Source organism: Lycorma delicatula, chromosome 4 (genome assembly GCF_047948215.1).
Source record: "Lycorma delicatula isolate Av1 chromosome 4, ASM4794821v1, whole genome shotgun sequence".
Taxonomy (NCBI): domain Eukaryota; kingdom Metazoa; phylum Arthropoda; class Insecta; order Hemiptera; family Fulgoridae; genus Lycorma; species Lycorma delicatula.
In genome coordinates, this window is record NC_134458.1 from 104,396,434 (window position 1) to 104,419,178 (window position 22,745).

General features: G+C 28.6%; 1 protein-coding gene across 2 annotated transcripts in view; it reads left to right on the top strand.

Annotated features, from left to right (window-relative positions):
* Positions 1–22,745, top strand: part of LOC142323723 (matrix metalloproteinase-2-like) — a 691,023-nt gene that overhangs the window by 400,192 nt on the left and 268,086 nt on the right. The window lies entirely within an intron of this gene.

Sequence of the window (22,745 nt, forward strand, 5' to 3'; positions counted from 1 at the left end):
TATTATATAAATTAATTATTTGTAATGTGGGATAATATTATTTTTATATGTTTTACAACTAAGGTATTCCAATTTCCAACGATCACTTTGCGTGAGGATGCCTACGGATTACAAATTATGTCTTTTAAATGTCATCATCCTAAGTTATCAATGAAATGAAGCAAGTCTCTTATAGACGACTATCTTCATTCTTCTCTAATTTCAACTAAACTTCCAAGTTCTTGATACCTACCATTTCCTTTTAAATCCTCAATATTCTTTACACTTTTCCTCCGGTCTCTTCTTCAACTGATCCTTCTAGCATTGTTTTAATCAATCCTTTTCCTCCCGTGATACGTCCCAGCCAATTAACTTTCCTAATTCCGGATTATACTGATTAATTTTTATTCTTGTTTACCTTCCTTATTATTTCACTTTGCTCATCTAATTTTCTCTATGCCCACATTTTTAACGTTTTTAACCTTTATTTTTTCCTTTCTCTTAGTGTCAAAGTTTTACAAATATATAGAAGTAGACCCCCGATGTAAAACTTCATAGGATTTTTCAAATCTATCTTACAGCACAATACCGTTTTTTATCCATTAAATATTTTCTGTGCCCAAAATATTCTGATCTAATTTTCATTTTTATAATCAAACCTAAATACACGTTTTGTTTTTTTTTTAATTTTTCATTCTTTTATGTAAAGATTCAATTGGTTTATTATCTCTAATCCTGTTAGATGTTATATAGATATTTTTTAATTTAAAGTTATTAGCTTTAACATTCTAAATTAATTTGCAAAATAGAAAAAAAATAGAACGGTTATTTATATAAATGCTTTTAGCGCATATTTTCCTTATGTATGTAATCGCATACAAATAAATTTTAAGTAATAATCTTGGCTTTTAACAGGGAAGGTTTTTCAATCATTTACTGGTTTTATGCTATTCGCCTTTCCTTCCTGTTCTATTGTAGTGTTTTAATCACAAAACATTACTACATCCTATATTCTCAATTATCAGTTCTATATATGTCAATATTTATCTTTACATTTAGCAAACCCTCTAAATGTCCCTCTATTAATCAAATTAGCTAAAGCTAAATATTTGTAAAAATGGTGCCCCATCCTAGTTCCACTTTTTATAACATTCTATCACAAATTTCTTTTCGTTTAGATTGTTTCTAAAACCTATATTTGATAGGTTGACTTTCTGAATGAAAGGTATCCTTGTTTCTACCTGCCTGATTTTGATCTCTCCTTTTTTATCAATATGACTACCAAAATAAAAGTATTTTACAAGTTTTGGAAAACGTTTTACTGATATTAATTTAATTATAATAATATAATTTAATTTAATTATAATTATATATAAATTACATTAAATTCTATCTTAGTAACTATTCGTCCGCGTTTCTTTCCTAGCACTTAAAAAAGAGATCGCGGACTGAGGATGGTCGAATGATCGAAAGTGCTAGAAAAGAGAACGCGGACGAATTGTTGATAAGGTTGAATTTCATTTTATTTATATATAAATAATATTATAAGCCAACTGTGCCATGCTTAAAAAATTATATTAAATTTATTTACAATGAAAGATTTCTCTTCCTAATAATAAACTCAGACAATTCAGAAATTTATGTAATTATTTCTAGTTGTTATTATACTTGTTTTAAGATTTAATTAAATTCTTACCACGGAAAAAAATATGTGATGTCTTTAATAAATTCTAGCTCAAGAAATTTACAAAATAAAAAGTAGTATTCCAGTTGACGAATTCACACATATTTTTTTTTAATGTTAGAAAGGTTTTAACATCCTAATGCAAGGAGTTCTACAAAAAAAATCCTGAATCGCATAGCAAAATAGTTACAATTATAATAATATATAATAAGTACAATTATTACAATATCAAGGAACCAAAAAACGAACAAATTTTTTTTTAGGCGTTGTAAAGGGCATATAAAAAGTTACTCTGTAAATATTTTTAAGAATAATTTTATCTTAAATTTAAGTTAAGATTAGAAAGTTCTACTTTTGAAAATAGTACAATCAAGTACAGACACAAACAGAAGGGCCGATATTATCTCTTTTTCAGATTCAGGGACGTTCAGCACATCAAAATTAAAAAAAAAAGCCTGGAATAGAACATTTTCCTTTTGGTAAATACTTTTTGAACGAATAAAACTCAAACAAATAAAATAATAAATAACTTTTTATCGAATTAAATATGAATATTTAACACGTTTATAAAGTAGATAAAAAAAAATAAACCTTCTATTGTTGGTGTTTCATATTATGCATATACATTTCCTTTTTCTTTAAAATACCGGCAGATGTCACGTAAACGTCTTTTCTCATCCAACTTCCGCCACATAATTAACATTTATCAAAGACCGATCAGATGAAGATATCTTTTGATTGCACAGCAAGATAAAAAAAGTTGTATTTTTTTTATCCCGTGTAAATAAAATATTAACTAAGCGAAATTCTTTGTTTGTATAGTAAGTTTAAAAAAGAAGACAAAGTGAAGAATGAGAAAACACCTTGAACAGCTCCAGTATGCTGTCTAGAAAATATATAGGTATATCGAATCGCTTTGTAACTTATTCCAGGACAATACAAGTCTACACTCCGAACTTCACAAAAAAATAAATATTTCTAATCATATATCGATAACTACGCATCATAATAATTAACAGTAAGAAGTAACTAACTATAAATCGAAAACTTTACTGCGTGATATGACATCAAATTTCATTACAGGCCAGAGAATAAGGGTGATATAAACGTGATTATTTCAATATTTATCGTTTGATAATACTTATTTTCATTTAGACGGAACAATACATAAATAAATTCCACAGACCGTTTATGGAAAAAAAAAACCTAAAATAAGGTTAAAATGACAATGACTTGTCATAGGTTAATAGGACCACTCGTTTTCGTTGAGGCAGTTAATTTTTAATTATATTTGGATGTAAGGAATCACGGTCTAATACCTAGCATCTATTCTGCATATAGATTCTTAATAGTTCACACAATCAGATGAACTCTCGTAGTCCTAATATTGTGTTAACCATTTTAGATGCAGTCCTTGTGATGATGGCGTAATTTGAAATTGCTATAAATAATACAATAATGGAGGTTTCTTTTAACTACTTTTGAATTCCCATTCGAGCTTGCCAAGTTTCTACATCGTAATAACTACAATTAAAGAAAAAAACAGAATTAAGTATGAAGACGACCGGGTTAGCGGAATCAGTGGAGAAATTGCACTTATTGTAAAAGAAGGTAAAAAGTTCGGAATGAAAATAAACAAAAGAAAAACGAAAATGATGTGAGTTAAAAGAAAGAATGATCTATTAATTTATCGTTGGAAAGAACTGAATATTGTACAGCTAAGATACATTAAACATCTATCTTTAATCATAACGTTAAGTTTTTTTAGTACGACATGCATTATTATTTTTTGTATTTCATATTTAATGATAATAATAGTAGTATAGTGTCTGTAAAATAATGATGGGGTTTTAAATGGTTATAACTTCGAAACAGAGCATTATAGAGAGAGATGAACTATACGTTAAATGAAAGAGAAGCTCTCCAAGTTTCTTATCTATTCAGTAGATTTCGATGTGTGCTCCCTTAATCACCCTACAGACGTCAAGACAATATTCACTCTCTTTCCATACACGGCAGAAAACATCCAACGTGATAGAAGAAAAGCTTCATGATCCTTTCTTTTAAAGGATCCAGATTTCGAACTTGAACAGAATACACTTGTGCTTTTACATAACTCCAAAAATAAAAATCCACGAAGGTAAGGTCTACAGACCGTGAGGGTCGGGCGATCCATCCTTCTCGTCCCACCCATCTCTGAGGAAATGTTTCGTTAAGAAAATCCTGCACGATTGCGGCAAAATTTGGAGGAGCTCCTTCTAACTGGAATAAGGAATTTTCCCGCTGCATATTCTTCTAGCCTATCCAGAAAGATGTTTCCCATTATTGTTTTTTCAGCAAAAAGAAGGGATCAATAACTTTGTCTCGTCCAATAGCGCACCACACATTCATTTTTCACTGTCATGCTGATGTTCAAAAACGGAATGTGGAGGTTCAGTACCCCTTGATACGAACATTTTGCCGGTGTATTCCTCCAGAAACATGAAACGTTGCTTCATCACTGAAAATGAATTTGTTTAAAAAATCACTCTGCTATAACCCATATAAAATGTCTACAGAAAAATCAATTCGTTCCACTTTGTCCTGCGGATAAAGTGTTTTAACACCTGAATTTTATACGCAGTGAAATGTAACCGTCTTTTTAACACATTGTGAACAGTGTTTTATTGAACATTTTAGGAATGCCCGACTGCCTAGAACACTTCCGCACGGATTTCTTCGGGCTACGCAAGAAACTTGTTGCAGAATGTTATTTTCACACTGAGGGGTGGGGGTCTTCATTGTACACAAGACGGTATTCACGCCTAACACGCGTAACTGACATAGCAAACTACAACACACACTGAACCTTCCTCTGTACCGCAAACATGATGACTAACGCGCACGTGTTAGACTGTACGACTGCCGTCGTACAGAGCAAACGATGAAAATAAAAGCTTGCTTACACGAGGCAGACAGTCGCTGTGCAGGGCATTATAATACTCTTTTCTCGTAGCATTAAGCTCATTCAATTCTGCAACACAGAGTGTTTAACTATTTCCATAAATAGCAAAAATTCTTTCCACAATTAAAATTTATTATCATTTTGTTTAATTTCAGACAATAATTTCTTTAATAATATTTAGCGTACTTACAAATTTGTCTTACTGCATACAACACAAAAACGAAAATTTTATACTTGTATTAATTGATTATTACACTACCACCACCAAGCGCATCATAAAATCATGAATGAATACTTTATACGAATAAAGGTTATCAAAATATTTCATTTGAGTCATATTTATATGAACTTGTAACGGGCATCAGTATCGCTGATGATGTTTATAGTAAGTAATAAGCATCATCATTAAGTAATGGTCCTATACCCTGCAAATTATTATAATTTATTAATAGCTTAGTCATTTTGTACGTATTCATAGAATAACTAAGTAATTTTTGTATCGCCATTGTTGACTGATATTCAATTGTAATGTTTACTTTTCGGTCTCAGTAAACTTATTTAGTTCAATTCTTGGCACGTCCAGGTACGAATAGTATCGTTATTTCCTTTTGTAATGTGTGGCCTGTTAGTTAATGTTTTATGTGTAATAATGAATTCGTATGTTTTTTGCGGTTTTTATTAATTTAATTTTTTTTTTGCAATGGCGGAATTAAAATCCACGGTTAAAAATATAAAGCTCCATAGCTCGTGAAATAGTTAAGAATGTAAGCGATTTTATGAAGAATGAAGCTATAAACATCGGAAAATTAGAGAATTACAAACATTTAATACACATTCAAAAATATGAAGAAAAAACCGCTACAGCTGCAGCTTGTGAGATTTCAAGATCGCAAGTTCAAACACTCCGAACAGAAAAGCAAAATCTAAATCACGGTCGTGCTTATTCAGCAACCAAAAAAGTATAAACAACTTTCAAAACCAGTTGGTACATTAGACAACTTTGATCAACGCGTTATAAGAACAGTTGACCAGTTTCACGCAAAACATAAGAGCTTCAAAAGAGTATTCAATTTAAAGATTCTAGAACTGCAATAGCAGATATCCTGAAAGAATTAGGGTTTAAGTTGTGTAAAACTGATAATCCTAACTTTTGATCGGGAAAGAAGACATCCGGTGGAACAGGATAGAATAATTTTAAAAAAATGACCGATTGCAGAAAAGAGAATTCCTCGTATCGTATTCGTTTATATTTTAACGCCCAATTCGACGAAAAAATCGTAATCAGATGACAATGGTGCAGAAGTAAAAGTGCCGATTAATAAAGGCGATCGGTTAATTATATCCACGCTGCAGGAGACATGGTGTTCATTCCCAATGGGATGTTTACTTGGAAATCGAGTTTAAAAGGCGGCGACTGTCACACAACGTCAACAATTTCATGAAGTGAGGATTCATAATATTTATTTTTCAAAATCGTTCAGTGGGTGGGTGATATCGCGAAAAAAACAATTTCGATTTTCTTCAGAGGCGCTTCAGAAAAACACTTTTCTCGGCAAATTACATATGAAAGAAATCAAAAAAGTTTTTTTCAAAAAAATCACCCTTTAAATCTGGTCTTAAAATAATCTTATTAACCTTAATCTGGTGTTAAATTGGATTTGTTTTTTTAATCTCCCTTCAGTTTTAATGTTTTTTAAATTTTTTTTTGTATAGGATATAAAATATTTCTATAATTATCAAAAATGATGGGCACAGAAAACCTTTTTGAAAATGTTTATGTTCTTGTTTTTCTAAAAATATTCGTATATAGGTTAATATGCATATTTTTAGAAATTATTTTTAAAATTTATTCCCCACCTCTAAATATATATATATATATATATATATATATATATATATATATATATACATATATTTTCTTTTTTTGCGTCTTTAACTCCTTTTCGTTACTATCATAAAACGAATATTTTATTTTTAATTTGTTATTTTTTCAATGCTTTTAAAAGATCTTTTTTTTGTGCAAGGAAAATTTCTTTTATATAAAATATTTTACTAAATTGTCCCCACAGAGTAAGGTAGCCCTAAAATAAACTTTTTTCATCTGAAATTTGGAAATTTTGATGCTTAAGTCTTATTTTGATAATGATTATAATCAATAAAAAAAAGTCCCATTGATACGGGGCTCCAAAATTTTGAATATTCAGACATTTTTTTTTATTACTAATATATACACGTTTATTATGCAAATAAAAATAAGACTTTAGTCACTGAATTGCAAAGACTTTCCTGGGAAGCCGGAAAGATTTTGCTTCGAAAAAGCTGTGCAATGTATTGTATGACGATGACCGGGCTGCAGTACTTTGCCAGCTTTTATATTTATATGAGGAAACAATAATTAGCCTACATATAATTTTTTTTAAATATTTACAAAAAGTCTTACATTAAATATAAAAAAGAAAGTAATGGAAAAACTTTGTTGCTTTTAGTAGAAAAGAGAAAGTTTTATAACTTGCTACTACTGTTATATTTTCCTTTTTACGTAAATAAGTTGAATATAAAACAAAACATAAAGTTTGTTACATTGTTCCTTTTTTCAGTATGTTAAAGTAGCCGTATTTCAGGCTTTAATAATACAGGAAGTTGAGAAAAGATGTTAAATTTCATAAAAAGGAAATAAGAAAAGAAAGATGAAGGATAAATTCGTATATTTTTAGCATGAAGGTTTTTTTTTTTAAATTAAAACATAGAAGTTGTTTGGTAATATGAAATAACGTTTTTTTTATATTATTTTCTTTTATTTGTATTATATAGCATGAATAACCCATTTTTATACAAAGCAATTTTAACTTAATTAGTTTTATAAATTATATCTTAAAACTATCACAGATCAGGAATTTAAACCCTGTTTTATAAAATACTACCAAGTAATTTCTTTATTTTTATTTCTAACAAAAATTTACATCACCCTTTCAAGATCATTATAAAACTCTAAATCCTCAGACACTTATTACGTTTGCCCATCTCCTATTTAAACAACTTGAAAATACGACATATTTCTCTTTTAATTTAATGAGAACAATTTAAAAATAAAATAAACCTCAAGGTTCTGCCTTTTCCCTTTTCGTTTAAAAAATAATTCATCAATAATTCGTCTAATATTTTACGAAGAAAAATTCTAAAATATACTTTTTAGATCGCATAATCCAAATATTAAAATTGACAGCATCAACCGGTTCATTAACTATAACCGGTAAAATTTATTCTTCCAACCGGTTCAATAACTAGAAAATCCTTCTGAATTTCTTCAAGTGACATTTACTCTTTACTTTAAACCTACTTCTTGACACGGATTAGCGATAAACTTTTTCCAAAACCCTTGTTCTGCCCAAAAATATGATCCATAACAAAGCAATTCAATCGTTCGCAGCAAGTAAAATCAAAACTTCCAGCGCTTACACAATGACATGAAAGAAAAGTCATTCCTAAAAATAATAAAGTTATTTTCAGTAATAACAAGTATCTTGTATCAAGCTTACTAAGGAAGTATGATGTGAAGTGGTTTCCTGTTATTTTCCCTTAGCATAGCTGAATATATTGTAGTACAATAAAATACCGATCCCAGAGAAATAAATTCAGCCGGATAAGTGACTATTTTCGCTATTGACGCTATTGACGTGACTATTGACCCTTTGTCAATACCAGAATTTAAATAATGCATTTGGTATCTAGGATGTTTTATATAAAATGAAGCATTAAGAAACTCTGTGGTAAATAAAATAAGTTAAAAAATTATTACAGCCACAAAAGTCAATTAGTCAACTGGAGTAAGATAAGCCATGTTATTTATCATGGTTAAATTTACAGTCTGCAAGATCATAAATCTCCGCTTAAAATTCGTTTGACACAAATTCAGTTTTTTTTTTTAATCTTTTAACATTTTATTGCCTCAACATTAAGAGAATGTGTAAATCAGGCGTTAATAAAACGGGAAGAATTTTAATTCTTATAAAATTTTGGGAGATAACAAACTACTCCTAATTTAAATTTTAAAAATATACAATTCGTCAAATATTCTACTACTTTTACATACCAAATTAACAAAATTTTTGGAAAGCCAAAGATTCTGTGGTGATATCACAATAATATCACAACATTATCATCAGAGAGAAATGGGATAATTTTTTTATTGTTCATTGTATTTAAATATCCAAAAATATTATAATTTAATATGCTTTAAAATATATTTTATAATACTTTAGGAAAACCTAGCTTAAGTTTGAATGTCGTAGAGTTAAACCTACAACATTTTTTTATTTATTATTATTACTTTTCTTCAGATACAAAATATAATAAAAAAGAAAGATTTACGGGTAAAAATTATTTTCAACTTTATTTTTGAAGAAGGGGTTAAGTTTTAAACTTTATTTAAAACCTAAAAAATTCAGCAATATTTACAGCAGCTCTATTATAATTATTTAAACAGAAAATTTTGAAACACTTAAACAGATTACAGAATAAAAGAAAAAGGCTTTCCCGTGAAGAAAATCGAACTACTGTTATCATCGTACTCATATCGAGTTCGAACTACATCGAATTTAATTTTCAGTCGATCAAATTTATTAGATTTTACCAAACTAGTAAGAGAAATAATACTGTATGGATCCTAACTGTATCCTTCGATGCTTACCTAATATCAGAGAAAGAACATTTTATAACACTTCAATTTTAGAAACCATTTTCAAAATGTTTATTTGGAATGGAAAAAGTTAATTATTTTATGAATTCTATTAATTTGCTAATTTAATAACACAATTTTAACATCAAATTAAACAAATTTTACTCGTTACTCATGATCGTAAATTTCAAATTTATTTTTGTAAAGTGAAAAATAAACTAAAATTAATTTTCAGACAAATATCCTGAGATATTTGTAGTCCAGGATTTTCAGGAACAATCCTGAGATTTAATAGTCCAACCAAATTACACTTACAGAAAAAAAAATTGTTACCTGGACTTTTATAAGTGGAAATGGTAAAGGGGCTTATAATAAACGTAAAAAAAATAAATATTTGAGCGGAGGTGGTGGAGGGGTGATTTGGGATGTTGGGGGTTGAAAAAGAACATTTTCCAAAACAAAAGTTGTAGATCATGTAAAAATCTACAACTTTTGTAGTAGAGGTCATTTTTTAACATAACTTCAAAATTTCCGAAAAAAATCTTTTTTTTTCATTTCCGCAAAAATAATTTAATTTTGACGTAACCTGGTGAAAGTTTTACCTTTCTATGTCTTAAATAACCACAAATTTTTCTGACGTCAACTTTTGTCGGAAATCGCAATAATACTATTTTTCACTCCTTTTCAACCCCTCAAATCAACCCTCAACTATCCTCGCACGAGCATTTTTTTTTTTCGTTTATTATATAATTCCCTTTACCATTTCCGCTTATAAAAGTCCAAGTAACAAGTTTTCCCCTCTAAATGAGTTATTTCGATCGGCCTATAAGTGACTTTACTTTTTATTAATCTTGGAATCAAAAAAAGTGAAACCGTTCTTGCAAAAGGGCAAATAGTTTAACGGTTTAAAAACACTTCATAAAGCTTACTCTACACATAGTCAGTCAGTAACTTGCACAATCCGCACCTACTTACATAGTAATCCTTTTAAAGTAATTTTTATTTAATGATTTAGCATTGCTTTTAATGAAATACTTTAAATTTTTTTCAAATAATTCTGTTCAGATAGCTTTCGCGTGCTAAAAATATCAGAAAGACTGTAATATTCCATACAAAAATAAAAATATGAAACATTTTTAAAAATCTAGTGAACCATTTTTATTTTAGAAATTCAATTGTGAAATTTAACAGTTATAAGAAATACGACGAATAAACATTTGATAAGATTGAATTTGTTTTAAATTTCAAGAAAAACAGGATTAAAGTAAAAAAAAAGTTGCTAAAGTATTGCATGACTTTTCTGGCTATTAATAACAAAAATTAAAAGAGTTAGAGCAAAAAAAAAAAAAAAAAAAAATAGAATATAGAATATAAATTTTTTAGAGGGAATAAATTTTTAGAAAACTTTTTTCAAAAATATTCATATATAGATGATTAAGATTAACAGGTTTGCTTAAGTAAAGCTTTTTCTAAATCTAATATTCTCTTCAAAAAGTCTAAATAAAAAAAGGAAATTTTAAATAGGTCCCGTTCTATAATCTTTAAAAGTTGTAGACATTTCTTGATAGCTCTATATATGAAAAATATACTTTTAAAAAAATTTTGGAAAGTATTTTAATCGAAAGGAGACAGGACAAAAACCAAATATTTCAGTTTTAAGAGGTGAAGGTTGATTTTTAAAAAAATATTTTTTGAATTATTCGTGTGTGCATTGTACATAACAAATTTGCTTTAATAAAGTTTTTTTCTAAAGTGGCCCTGAAAAAAATCGAAATTGATATTTAAGAGACTTCCCCCACACCCTGAACGTATTCTGAAAAAAAAATTAATATGATCAATGACCCATACGTAATTGAGCCAAATCAAAAAAAAAAAAAATAGGTTAGAACAATCCTGTGATTTAAGGCCAAAAGCAGTGCGACACACATAAGTACGCCGCTCAGACATACGTGCTTTTTTGGTTTAGATGAACTAGTTGGACCCTAAAACGTAAAAATTTACCAAAATCCGATTCCCCATTTTGACGTGATCATCATACTTATCCCATTAATATAGCTATTCTATCTATCTTCGCCGGAAATGTAAAAGACACATTTTACAAGATTTCAAGTAACTATAAAAAAAAGTAGAAATAATGTAAAGGCCAGCTACAAAAAAAAAAGAAAAAATATATAAGAATATAGCTTACTTCGTTTATTTTTAATTTAATTTGTATATACAAAGATGCAATTAAAGGAATTAAAAGGAAAATTTAATATAATCAGTCCGTGGACAATATAATAAGACTGTCAGCATCCACAGGTGGTTTTGTTTTTGACTAAAAACAGAAATGAATTTAAAAATGTAAGAAAGGTAAAAAATGTATAAAAGGATACAATGATAAACAAAATAAAGGTAAATTAATAAAATTCGATGAAAAGAAGAATGTGAAAGAATTAAATGCAAAGAATAACACAATTTACTAAAAATTGCAAGATTTTTAAAAATTGTAAGTAGTAAATTAAGAAAAAAAATTGCGAGTGTCTGTAATTTCCCGTCACTTAGAAACTGAAGTGATATTTCCAACTGCTTTTTGGAACGATTTTAAGATATTCCCTTACACCTATTTTTGAATAATCTTATCTTCATAATGATAATGAATTTTCATGATTTTGAAACAACTATATATAGCAACTAGCATCCCCGTCACGACTTCGCCCTCTCTATTTGGTTATCTACGTTTCCCGTCGTGATCAATTTTTTTCATTTTTTTATGTTTTTTAGTCAAGTAACCGGAGGTAGGCGCAGCCAGTCGCGTCACACATACAATAACAGTAGCTGTGGCGGTGTAGGTTGAGCCGCCACACCGTACACCGTCACACCCCATAAAAAATTGAAATTCAAAATAACCCGAAAATAGATTTAGATGTTTATCTGAAGAGTATTTTCAAGTCCAAATTTACTGAATATCTCGTTTAGAATAGACGGAAATGGGGAAAATTTGCAATCATTGTTCAACATTTTTTACCTTTCTTCACCGTTTCAAGGTCGAATTTAAAAAAAAAATTTAATTGGTTCTTAGATATCCAGATGAAGATTACACACACCATAAAGCGAGTTGGTATCTACATTTGTTACTGAGAAATTAAAAAACTAGTAAAGTTCATTGATACTCCATTTTAACCCTTTAAATTCCGAATTTAAAAAATCCTTTATTAGTGTGCACCCAAACTGTAAGAAGAATGTTTATTCAAATTTTTATCAATTTATCTTCAGTAGTTCACGCTGAGCGTTGCTTATGAATATATCAGGACATGTTATTTAATCTACATGTCTAGGTTGTATTATAGAACAAATACAACCTCGTTTAAGCAATTTTGAAACTTAGCTTAAAATCATCAAAAAGTATTTGTAAATTACGGATCAAATATTGTAAGGTAAAAAAAACTATCAACATGTATGATAAGCATTTGTACTAATAGTTTCCACGTAAGATTGTTTTAAACCTATTGCAATTTCGACTGAGATATTTAAAAGAAAAACTAAATTTACATACTTGCAATTTTCGGAGAGCAGGGTAAAAATTTTGCAGTGTTTTTTACCGAAAGTTTATATCCTACCTAATCGCTACAGTTTTTGCTAAATAATTTTTTTCTAAACCCTAACGAAAAACTGAAAAATTATAAATTCGTAAATTGTAATTTGTAATTTGCCCCCCTCAATTGTAATTTGCATCAAATTTTCACACGATAAATGTATTATACATAGATACCTAGAAACCGACTTTGAACGAGACCGGTTCATCCAGTCTGAAGACATTTAGAGAAAAAGACTGCGCGACATACATACATCAATCCGGAAAAATTTTGTGATTTTTGGGACTCTTAATGAGTTCTTTAGGGTATGGAACATCTAGATTTATGGATAACCGAGTAAGTTATTTTTTTTTTTTAACTGATCACCATACCTTCCCTAATATATATATAATGCTAGTTAAGAAAAAACGACAGATCGTTTATTCTGAAAATAAATTTGCTTGTTTACTTGTATCAAACATTAATTTCTGAATTAAATATAAAAATTAAAAAAAAAAAAACTTATATCATCTCATTACGGTAACGAATTTTACTCTATTTTTTGCCAAGCAAAACAAAGAATCGATATTTTGAAATGTATTCAAAATTTCAAAAGGTTGAAAATTAGGTTGGTCGATAAAAGTGCAAAATGGAAAGACTTTAAAAATTATTGGAGGAAAGAAAATTTTGGGGTAAAATTTTATTAAAAGGAAAGTTTGTTGGTCCATGTTCAGGCATAAAGAGGCAGATTTATATTAAGGAACCCAGGATTTAAGAATTTAGTAGTAATAGGAAGTACGTAAAGAAAAGCAGAGATTAAAACATATGAAATAGATAACTAATACTGCAGAAGGTAAGTCGGATGACGAGATTAAGAGAGTGGAAAAAAAATTAGCGTGAAAAACCGTAACAAAACTAGACAAAGAATTGAGAATAAAAATAAAAAAATTTAAAAATGAGAATTAATTAAAAAAAATAAATAAGTATGAAAATTACCAGCAAATGTTAAAATATCTGCAAAACATAATGCTTAATAGTATTTAATTTACTACTACAAAATTTACAATACAAAAATTTTAATTAAACTGTATAACGATTTTTAAATGATTCATCTTAATAAACTGTAAAATATTCGTAGTTTTATAAAAAAAAACAATATTTTTTTTTTTTTATTTAAACAAATGAAAATTACCTATTTTTACCATTTTAATTTTTAGGAAAATATCTAATTTATACTGATCAAGTTAGTAATCACATATAATTATATTTAACCTAACTAAAACAAAATATTAAATAAATCAATTAACCGCTTAATATTTTATATTTAAATTTTATTTAGATATTTTATAATTCATTTAACTACGTTAAAAAAATGATCATGTTAATAATTATACTATCGATTTATACTACTGATAAAAGCATAATGAAATGTTTTTGTTAGTAGTCCTAACTTTATACAAGAGGTAGCGCCACCATTCTATGAAGTTTAATGTAGTTTCATTAAAATCCGACAGATAGTATGTGTATCAAATTTATTATGAAAAAATAAATTTGTACAGTTACAGTACACTGTTTATAAATTATTAATAATACAAAAGTATTATAATTTCGTTTATAACAGAATAATAAAATTCTATTATAATAATAAATATAATTAATAATAATAATAATAATAATAATAATGATAATAATAACATCTATTAAGATAAAATTAAATTTGTTTAAAAAAAGTTTTTATATAAAAATCTAAATCATTTACAAGTTTGTATTTTTAAAAAAACTGTTTTAAAAATATTAAAAAAAAAAATCATTTTTCTATAAAATTAAAATGCAATTAAAAATTTAGCTAGCATATTACACCGTATTTCATATATAGATTTTCATTAAAGAAACTTAGACTAAACTCTATTTCAAACAATTGACTAACAAAAAATACCGGATTACTAATTCAGTAAATAAAACTAGAAGTTAGATAAATCGATTTACTGAGTTTTCATATGAATAAATCTGCATGGCATCTCTTCACCGTCAGTTAAGAATTTAATACGATAATTTTAAACGTATTATTTATTAACACTTTTAATCATCGATAATTACTTACATTGTTTATAAAAAATTGATAAAGTTATAAAAGGAAAAAAAAGAATAATCATTCTAAGTAAAAGCAACGTGTGTTATAGTATGTGAAAAATTTGTTATGTACACACATTGTTTCGCTACAGAAAATAGTACATCAATGTGTCGCTTTTCACTGTCTCGCCTAAGGTTTCTTGAGACTGTGCCTCATGAAAGCATCTGTTATACAAAAGACACTAGACAAATTTACTTTCTCTGGAAGTAATGATGTTTACTATAAGGTCATGATGTTTACTATAAGGTAATGATGTTTGAAAAAAGTGATAGTGTCACCTGCTAGGCTAAATAATACCTACATTTCCATGGGCTTAGCATGCTGGTATGAAACTGAATTTTCGACTTAAGAGAAAAGGCAATAAGAAACTACTTCATTCCTAATTTACCTAGTAAGCATTTCATGGAATGATTTTTATTTTTAAGAACATTGAGAAAAGATTTATGACTTAACATAAATTATAGATTGTTATAGGTTATTATAGATTTATGACTTATGTCAGGTCATTTTACTTATAAACTTAATATACATAAAATAAAAATAAGCTTCAAATCAGCTAACCCAACTGTGAAAGTGTGAAAAATTAATGAGACTCAGTTTTTAGGAAGGTGGTTTTATCAGACTCAAATTCTTTGGTACGGTTTGAAAACTATTCCTACCCTGACAATGTCTCATTAGAGAGAAAAGTAAAAATAATTTTAAAATTATATTTAGTCGATAAAATGAAATCGAAAATAGTTAGAAAAATTTATACGTAATTCTGTACGATTATAAGTTTCATTTTTTAAGCTTTTTGATAGTATCTTTTATCAGTATTATTTATGATATTTTTTTTGTAAGCTAAAAGAATGCAATAGTAACTTTTTTTTTAATAAAATCCAAACCTTTATATATATAACACTACTTAAGTATTTTTATTTCCTTCTTTTCTCCTCTGATAATTCCAAAAAAATAATATCTACTTCACTTAAATACTGGAAAAAATGTATTCATCCTAGTATATTAACCTGACTAGCTATAATGGTATTTGATTAGTTGTTTTTTTTTTCTTGGAAACATCTTTTATCCTTCCAGTGAAAAGGTACAGAGAGGCTGGCAGAATATAAAGCCCTCATTTGTAACCAGATAGCACCTAAATTTATTACTCTAAGACAAAACGAATAATAATGAATCCACAAGGGACTTCAGTAGTATCTCTAATTGATACTTAAAAGTAGAATCAGAACAGCAAATCCATTTTTGTAAACAATGTATCTTAAGAGTCAATTTGCTTATTCTACAGTTTTAAACCTGAGTGGGTTAAATTCAGTATAAAATGAGAAAATTCTACTTTTTTTTAGAATTGCTATTAATTTTAAAAAAAAGTAAATTTGCCCTTTGGATTCAACTGATGGTATCAATTGGGAAAGCTCATAGTGGATTCATTAATATTCATTTTGCCTTAGCGATTCCTTGTAACTGCTTCACAAACACAAAAACAAGCGTATGAAATGCCAAGATATTGAATTAAAGTAGGGCCTTAATGTGTTTGTAAACAATCACATAATATTTTTTCCATATTTTAAAAAAAATCCTTCAGATTCATATCTACAAACTATAGTTTCAGCAATGAGTTTACAAAATAAAGCCAGATTTTGAACATTTTATGTCATTAAATTCACCCTTGGGTACTTACATGCAGTTCTCAAATACTCTTGGTCTTTATATAACCTGTATGAAATATTATCAGCACCCAATAATTGAAATCTCATATGGACTTTACCTTTTCTTTTTCCTGTTTAGCCTCCGGTAATTACTTTTCAGATAATACTTCAGAGAATGATATGTATGAGTGTAAATGAAGTGCAGTCTTGTACAGTCTCATTTCGACTACTCCTGAGATGTGTGGTTAATTGAAACCTAACCAGCAAAGAACACCGCCGGTATCCACGATCTAGTATTCAAATCTGTGTAAAAATAACTGACTTTACTAGGACTTGAACGCTGGAAATCTCGACTAACAAATAAGATGCGTTCACCACTAGACCAAGCCGTTGGGTTATATGGTCTTTACCTATATCAACCAAAATTCCTTGATCATTTATGTTTTTTTTTTAAATAAGCCCTAAGAAACGTAAACCTTAGAAATGTAAACCAGCTACCTTCAAGTGCAGTGACCCACCACCCTTTTCTTATCATAAATCCATCATTCACTAATTTACAGTTATACCAACTACTGTAGCACACCTTATTTTTCACCTATAATACATCTACTATAAAGTGATTTCAGATCAAGTGAATTGTATTATGACAAATCATGTTCACATAACATGTTTTATAACAGGATCTACACATCAAAATTAGTATTACATTTTGCACACAAAATATAATAAAATTGTAATATAATTAGAGAAGTTTAATTATTATTGCAGATAAAATCATTCTTGTTACATAAAGCCACATAAAATTATATACATTTCCACACATATATCATAAAGGATTTTCTAACCAAGATTTTATTACTTAAACCATTCAAAAAATAATAAAAAAAAATACAAGAGAGAAGTAATTGTTTTATTAATTCTTAACCACTGTTAAATATAGCTTGTCGTGGGAAACCAAGTTGTTTAACAGCTGATTTTCAAACTCAATAGTTCTGAGATTGAAATCTTAGTAAAAGTTAGTTGATTTTATATGGATTTGAATACTGGACAGAGGATACCAGTGTGCTTTAGTAGTTGGGATTCAATTATCCACATTTCTCAGGAATGGTTGGCCTGGGTCTGTACAAGATACACATAATTTACACATCAAACATATCATTCTCATCTCATTGAGGCACAGAGGGTTGCTCATGTTTCACTAGTTGAACAGACTGCAACTTGCACAACAGGAAATAAAAAAACCATAATAACATCTGAGGAAATAAAAATAAATGAAAATAGTTTAAAATCCTTTGATTCTGGGAGAATTTTAAATGCTAACATTTTTTTTACTCAGTAGTTCCATTATAACTCAACACAACTGATTGTATCTCTACATGATTATATACTCATACATATTATACAAGACAAAAATGTATATCTATATACAATTATCAACTCAGAAGCTAGTTTGACTTAACCAGTTAGCTGCTAGATAAAACTGGATTGTACCAGTTAATTGTACCAATTAAAAAATTATGATTTTTAAATTGGGTGTTGGCAATTACTAAATTATACTTCGTGCAAAACTCCATAAGTCGGTCCCCTCTTTCATTCCTTTTGCCCAGCCCGTATTCACTCACTATATTTCCTTCCTTGCCTTTTCCAATGCTTGCATTCCAATCTCCAACTATTATTAAATTTTCATCTCCTTTTACGTGTTTAATTGCCTCATCAATCTCTTCGTATACACACTCTACCTCATCATTATCATGGGCGCTTGTAGGGATATAGACGTTAACAATCGTTGTTGGTTTAGGTTTTGATTTTATCCTTATTACAATGATTCTATCGCTATGCATCTTGAAATACTCCACTCTCCTCCCTATCTTCTTGCTCATCACGAAACCTACTCCTGCCTGCCCATTATTTGACGCTGAGTTAATTACTGTAAAATTACCTGTTCAAAAGTCGCCTTCCTCTTCCCACCAAACCTCACTAATTCCTACTATATCCACCTTCATCCTACCCATTTCCCTTTTTAAATTTTCTAGCCTACCAACCTTTTTCAAGCTTCTAACATTCCACGCTCCGACTCGTAGAATGTTATTTTTTAGTTTTATGGTGACCCCTTCCTTAGTAGTCCCCACCCGGAGATCCGAACGGGGGACTATTTTACCTCCATAATGACATATCCAAATAAAAATGGATTCTAATGAACAAAGATGCCTTTACAATGTTAAAATTAAGAAGAGTTATTTAAATAGAGCAACTTATTTTAATTAATTTTATACAACCTAAAAAAATATATGCAATCTATGTTTTATAAATAAAAAAAAATAAATAAAAAAAATGTAGCAAAGTATTGCATTACTTTTCTGGCCATTAATAATAAAATTAAAATAATTAGAGCCAAAATACAAAAAACAGATTATACTTACATAAAGTTTTATCTAAATCTAACACATCTTTTAATAAAAGCTAAAATAAGAACATTTAAAAAAACCTTCTGCATTTTAGTTTCAGTCAATAATTTAAAAAAAATTAAAAAAACGATATTTATACTGAAGGGAAATAGAGAAAAAAAATAAAAAGCATACATTTCAATTTTAAGAGGTGTGGGGCTAATTTTTTGAAAACCCATTCTTTTTCATTGTAGGTAACAATTTTGATTTACAAAAGCTTTCTCTAAAATACCGAAGAAAATCGAAATTGTTTTTTCAGGACAACAAACTTCCTCCTCCCCGTTAACGAATTTTAAAAACAATTACAATATCATCAGTGAAATAGAATATTTGAGCCAAATTTGAAAAAAAATAGCTTTGGTCAATCCTGAGATATAAGGACAAAAGTACGTACATTCACAAATGTACGTACATACACACATACATAAATACATCCTTTTTTGTCTAGAACTAGATTAACTTGTTTGACACTAAAGCGTAAAGATTTGTAAAAAACTGATACCCAATTTTTGACATACCCACCATACTTTTCCCTTTAATATAATTATTCTAGTTATATTCGTCGGGAAAGTAACAAATAAATGAAAAATAAAAATTAAATCAGATATTTATTCATATCTTAAGTTAGATAAACGATATACTAAATAAGGTATTCTAACAATAAAACTGCATTTATCATCGATAAAATCTTGTTAAATGAATAAAATACATCCTAAAGATTGAACTATTTATACGAGAGCATGCACTAAACGATTTTTATTAAAGACGAGAAAAAGATATGTAAGAAACAACTTTCTTTTCAATAAAATGGCTTCTTTTACACGCAGGGTTTCTTTTAGTAATGAAGATGTGCCACTACTGCTTGTTCACCCCGGCCTCGTTTTACTTTAGTTTCAGTCGAGCTTCTCTCAACAAATTAAACTGAAACTGTGCAATTTCCACACAATCTAAGAAATATATATACGCGTAGAACAACTGTTCATCTCTTTTGTGATATTACACCATATAGAAATACCAATAACAGAAACGCAAAAAAAAAACAACATGTTTTACTTATATATACAACCTACATAAACATATAACATATGTTATATAATATAATTATACACAAACATTTAAATCACGTATATTTATGTTGTGGGAGACCACACCACGTGTACAGCTTATTAAGAAATAATAAAAGTAAATTTTGTTAAAAGCATTAAATTACATTCTTATGAATTAAATTTCTTAATCTTCACAAAAGAAAATAATAAAACTAGTGGCCCTTTGCAGCTCCACAGCGTTATTATTACAAAGTAATTATACATATTTAAAATCGGGTAAAAAATTAGTGGACCTTTGCTCCTCCAGTGTTACTACAACGTATATAACAAAACATATAAACTTATAAAAAATCGGCTAAATATAGATAATCCTTTACAACACGTCTCACCGCCAGCCCTCTTATTTTTCTCTTTCCTTTCCTACCACAGGTAAAATGCGTGCTCAAAACTTATTTACATCCCGACGTTCTACTGTACGGATCGGTCGATGGTTTTTTTTTTATTCTGCTCCGAATGGCCAGCAGATATATCATCTAGTATCGACAGACTTTCAAAGTGATTTTCCTGTGAGTAATAATATCGGAAAATTCCTCAGTTAAGTAATAAATGTTCCTTTTTGAGGAATTCTCAAAGGAGACTCAAGTTTGGGTTCTGATGACGCTTGATGACATATCTGTTGGTCATTCCAAGTAGATTAAAAAAAAATCCGAACCGTCCAGACGGACTGGAAATAGGTTTTCAGCCCAAGTCTTTTAATACGTGATATTTATTTTTTTAATTAATTTATGTCTACTTTTTTACCTTTATAAAAAAAAAGGCTTTTACAAAATTAAAAACTCATAACAAAGCCTAACATTTTCAAGTTTAAAAACACATTAAAATTTGTTAAAAATGTCAATTAGTTAATCTGTTTATTATAAGGAGTAATTTAAGAAATTTTTTATATATATCTTGTGTACAAGCTAGACATCACATGTACAATTTTAGACGACACGACACTAAAAAGATCATTTTAAAAAACAAAAAATGAGGATTGAAGTAGTTTTTCATTACTTTAACAGTTAACAAAATATTTCTTTATTTTATTTTAGCAGCTACAGGCTAACCATCCAATTATAGTTGCTAATAAGATATTAATTTTTGTGGCGTATTAAAAATGTTAACGCCAGACAGAGATTTGAACCTTACAAAATGAATGCGTTATCAGAACAGAAAAAATAATTTTGAAAGCATATTTGAGTCCACGTATTTAAATAAACAGAAAATTCAGGTTTAATTGATTTTTTATGCTAAGTTCCACGACTGATGTTTGTAGGTGATGTGGATAAGTCACAAGTCTCTCAAAAATTGTTTTGCCATATTTGAGAACAACAAGCCTCTCGCATTAGATTTACCACAAAAAATGTAAAAGTGAAATGGTTTTTCGTAGCTTTTCTTAATGAACCCGAAGAAATAAAGATACACTAACTCTCCGAATGAGGGTCGGAGTGACTGAAATATACTGCAGAATATCGGTTTGCCAATACTACCAAAATACAGATAAAAGTGATACCATCACCGCAGGAATTGAGTGTATACTAGATAAAAGACATCTTTGATCGGTGCCTTTTGTAACATGTATGAGTGACATGCGTCAGAATTATAAGAACCATGAAAAATAGTATAAAATGACCAATTAATTAACCATTTTCTGACAAGAATTAATACGGTTTATAAACGCTTCTTGAATAAGAAAAACCGGTAAATAAAAACAGGATTTAAAAAGTAGTTTAAGAGGTGTTCCGACTTAATTTTTTAAAAAAACATGAAATTTTGACTTTTATTTTAGGGGAGAGATAATTTGTTGATTAACGAAAAGATAAAGAAATATTATTTTCTTTAACTTTTGTCTAATAAATATTTTTTCCGCATAAAACAATTTTAAAAAATCATTCATTATAAGATATCTATTAAACTTTAACAAAAAAACTGGCAAAGTACTGCATGATTTATTAGGGTACGCCGGTCAAGTCGTACTATAACCTGCACAAGTTCATTGAAAACCTTTTCACCGAAACCGGAAAGTTTTTGCAATTCAGTCATTAAAAGTTTTATTTTCATTTTCATAATAAACGTTTAAATATAAGTTACAAAAACAATTTTCCGATTTTTTTTAAAAACTTCATGATACCCCGCATTCTCTTAAAAAATTTTGAAAAAAAAATTAATACGTTCAAGGCGTCATATAAAAAAAAATTTGGGCCAAATTTAAAGAAAATTGGTTTGGTCGGTTCTGAGATATAAAGCCAAAAACCGTGCGACACATTTTTGTACGCACATATATAATTTCGTTTTGGTCTAGATGAACTAGTTGGACCCTAAAATGTAAATATTTTCAAAACAGCCGATACCCCATTTTTGACACGATCTTCTCCTTTAATGTAGCTAGTCTATATTCGCCAGGAAAGTAAAAGTAATATTTTATTAAAACTAAGAAAGAATTATGCATGTTGCAATAAAACTAAATAATTAAGTAAATTATTTAGCTTATTTAAGATAGGAACTTAAAGAGCACAGAAAATCGAATTTTATTCCACGTTATTCCGTTTTCAAGTGATAAATCTTTTTGGGATAATCTAATCTAACACAATCAAACCGAGCAATCT